Source organism: Octopus bimaculoides, chromosome 18 (genome assembly GCF_001194135.2).
Source record: "Octopus bimaculoides isolate UCB-OBI-ISO-001 chromosome 18, ASM119413v2, whole genome shotgun sequence".
In the NCBI taxonomy this organism is placed as follows: domain Eukaryota; kingdom Metazoa; phylum Mollusca; class Cephalopoda; order Octopoda; family Octopodidae; genus Octopus; species Octopus bimaculoides.
The window spans coordinates 48,665,745-48,669,958 of NC_068998.1; the positions used below are offsets into that span (position 1 = coordinate 48,665,745).

General features: G+C 36.9%; 1 non-coding gene across 1 annotated transcript; it reads left to right on the top strand.

Annotated features, from left to right (window-relative positions):
- Nucleotides 1–2,760: 2,760 nt before the first annotated feature.
- Trnae-cuc (transfer RNA glutamic acid (anticodon CUC)) lies at nt 2,761–2,832 on the top strand. Its single transcript has one exon. It is a non-coding gene; the product is annotated as a tRNA-Glu (tRNA).
- The last annotated feature ends 1,382 nt before the right edge of the window (nt 2,833–4,214 follow it).

Consider the following 4,214-nt stretch of genomic DNA (forward strand, 5'->3'; position numbering starts at 1 on the left):
TTTATAGAGACTTCTGTGTATTATAATGAAGCGCTTAGAAACTCAAGATTCTCCGATAAGATTAAATACGTAAATAGCACCGAGACTATACAGCGTAAGAGCAGGAATATTTTATTGTATAACATAATGCTTCGTTTAGCGGTAAGAAATGATATAGCTAGGAAATTTCTAAATTTAACAGACTACAATTTTCCACCAGGAACATAAATATAAGATATTAAATAAGGACTATGTTAAGGTTAGCTATCCATTTTGTAAGCAATTTATTGTTATATCAGAGGAAATAATGCTACAAGGTTAAAGAAAAAAGAAAACAGTTGGCCAATTTTAATCATGCAACTTTAAAATTCGTGAGAGTTGCCCAACAGACACAAACTGATTGGAAAAATCGATAGTATAGAGCACTAAAGTAGAAATAAAGAGGAAAGATAAACCTAAAATATATATTGGAGCAACCAAAGTGACATTCTAAAATCGATTTTATCAGTACAAACATTCATTTGTCAACGTTACAACTTTGTCGGGATATTTATGGTTCCTACGTGAAACAAGTCTTCTCAAATTCAAAATTATCAGGTTGACGCAGATAAAGTACAACCTTACAGAAACGGCAGCTTCAAATCATAAATGCGGTGTGACCTTTGAGCAAAATATTAAGAATTTGTTTCAAGGAAGTAACAGCTTGAACAAAAGAACTGAACTGTTGGCTCTTTGTATGCATGGTGTTAAGCAGTTTTTGTGTAAATACTATTTCAACTTAGTTCGGAGAAAAATATTGATTTCGAAGCTTTTAAAGTGTTGCTCAAACATCGCAATTTCACAATAGAACAGTTTTAGAATGATCTGCCTTGAATGAGATTTACAAGTTGAATGCAACGGTAAATTAAAATGGAAAGATGTTCAGAGTATTCCCACGAGAACCAGAAATGATAAGAAAAGTTTGAGCTTGGAACAGCTACCTTTGCGCGGGTCACAAGCACAATTCTTCAAAATGTATAAAAATAGTGTTTTCTTCATTGTTCTTGAAAAGTATTTCAAAATATATTCAAACAATAGCTAATTCTACAGAAAAGAGGCTTGGGTTACCATCAGAAATGAGGAAACTCAGAGCCCTTTAGCTGTAATGTATTAAAGAGAACTCCACATTTTCACATTGAATTCTGTAACTTACCGCTTCGCTTCGTGGTGAATCAACACACACACACACACACACATATATATATATATTGAGAAAAAAGGTCACCAGCATGTTTTCGAAAACAATCTTTTTATTTATTCATTCATTATTATTAACGCTTTCGTTCGTTTCTCGGCCTTGTCAAATAGAATTTTGTGAATGTACAAAAAAGCTTGTTCATTTATATAAAACAGATGTTTGTTTTTGTAGGTGGGGGGGGGGGGGTTAGAAGAGGAGAGCATTGTTTTTGTTTTTTGGGGTGAGGTTCCATGACAATAGAGATAGATAGACAGATAGAGAGAGAGGAGGGGAAAGGGGATCCCCCCTTCCTATTCACCATTCATTCATTTAGTAATTTACCCTTGTATTTAAATGAGTTTTAGGATGGTGACCTCTTCAAGAAAAAAAAAAAAACAGGTGTGCTGTGGTCATCACTGACAGTCTTTCTGCTTTCTTTCTTTTCTCCTCCTTCCCTTCTTTCCTTTTCTTTTTCCTTTTTTCCCTTTTTTCTTCTCTTTCTTCTTTCTTTCTTCGTTCTTTTTCTCCTCTTTGAGTTATATTTAGAATCAAAAATGTACTGTGTCCGCTTTTCTTTCAAACATTTAATTTTGGAGAGAATAAAAGCGGCTGAAATGAGATCCCGGTAAAGGATTTCCGAAATGACGCAGTTCGGAGATCGTGAGTCTCCCCAGTTCAAGCCTCTACTTCTCTGCATTGAGGGGTCACGGTTCAGGTACTACGGACATGTGATTAGAACACCAAAGGAAAGAATTGGAAGGCGGATTCTTCAAGCTGAACCAGTCAGCGGGGCGATCTAGAGGTAGACCAAGAACGAGATGGTCTGATAATATCCAGAGTTTCAGCTGATCACGTTTGGGTAGCAATCGACAAAGTGTAACGACGGTTGCTTTTGATGGGACCCTATACAAGAAGTGTCTGAGGACTCTACCCCAACAACCATCATAAGAATAGTGGACGGAGAAGATGGATGGATGGATGGATGGAATTTAGAATAATTCTTATTCTAATGTTGATTGTTTGTAAAGTTTTAATACACACATGGGGCTGGAATAAAAAGAAAAGAAAAGCGAGGTCTGAAAGGCACAAAAATTAGTTAAGGACAAAATGAATAAAGGAAGACGTTGATAATCACTACCGGATGCATTGTACCTGTTGATCTAGGGAGATGGCATAGGTATTTATTCATATATGATCAATGGAATACAACTTTATATACACATGCATACCTATCTAAATGTGTGTGACTGTTCGCTAGATTATAGGCAGTACAAATACATGCATGGAACCTACTAATGCACTACTAGTACTTCACTGTACCACAGTACAGACATGCGTGCAGAATAAGTGTGTGTGTATGTGTGTGTGTGAGCATGTGTGTTAATGATGTGTGTGTGTGTATGTGTGTAGTAATGAATTATTTTATAATATTACACAGATTTTTCGGTGAAATTAGTCTGTCTTCACAGCAAAAATATCGATCCGAACAGTTATTTATAGAATAAATATTTGTGTAGAACCAAAATACTTTATAGCCACTATATTTCCATAGCCTCGGAAGTATTTCCCATGTGGTCTAGTGGTTAGGATTCCTGGCTCTCACCCAGGTGGCCCGGGTTCGATTCCCGGCGTGGGAACTTATTTAAATTTTTAACTCAACCACCCATTTATTATTTACACACGCGACAGCGTATATAAATGTATATATTCATATATAGAGAGGGGAGAAAGATATTTAAGGACAACTATCCTTAAATTACTCCCTTCGACCAATGAGAAGGTTTTTATTTCGTTCAGATCCTCCAAGCAATCACAATTCATCAAAACATTATCTATGACGATGCCGGAAAGTCAATGGTGGCCATCGCCAAAGAACTTCTAGTATTGGAGAGGACTGGCAGAACTGTGGTACATTACGACATTTGATGCAAGTCGTATGCACTGAGTGGAGGTCAACTATTTGATCCGTGCGGAGCAGTTACTTATCAAGGTTAAAAATCATCATGAACATGACACGCTTTGTTTCTTCTCTGATGAAAAAGAGACTTCGACCAAGGCCGAAGGTCAAACAGAAGAAATGGCAGTTGATTACGTAAAGATCCTTCCGATACCCCAAGAGTATCCATCAGCTTTTACGGTTTTAGGAGTAACGAAGGTTATGTCATTCTACATCACATCTCTCCACAGGGTCTTAGAATCAATGCTATTGGATACGTTGAGGTATTGGAGGCAGTTGGTAGACCCTGATGGATGAAGTACGCATTGGAAAGCCATACTTGTTTCAACAAGACACAGCAGCTTCTCTTAACCCAAGAATGAATGTCAGACAATCTTTACGATCATGTGATATCGAACTGATCGATTCTAAATTCACCAGATTTAAATCCCATGGACTACTACTTTCGGAGCGTTGTTGAAAGTTAGACTAATCGACGTCCTTACAATACTATAGTTTTACTGACGGCTATCATTGTCCAGGTGATGTCCGAAATAATTAATGACCATTTAATGCAGGTTTTGCATTGAAGCAGTCATCGAAGCTGAAGGCAAATTCATTGAATAATCTCATAAAAAAGTTCATCGAGAACATGTGCACAAATTTTTATTAAAATACATGTTTTCTGCTAGATTTGAGTGGTCTATTAAATTACCAAATAGAAGGGGAAAGCTGTGAAATTTGATTTGATGTTACTTGTGCATCTGTCTTTCTGTTCACTTAAAAGAATCTGTCTGTATTGCGGGAACCGGATCTGCTCTTTATGTAGAGTGGTTCCCTGTCTCAATGTCATACTCGTCTGTCCTATATAATGGTGTCCACAACCCGAGCAAGTTATTACATAAATTAGATTCTTAGAGGCACAAGTGAAGCTGGTTTTAATTGTGAGCCTCTCTCCTTGTTTGAAAAGGAAATTCGAGCCTTCAAGTATATGCATATATATGTGTGTGTGTGTGTGTGTGTGTGTGTGTGTGTGTGTGTGTGTGTGTCTATCTATCTATCTATCTATCTATCTATATATAT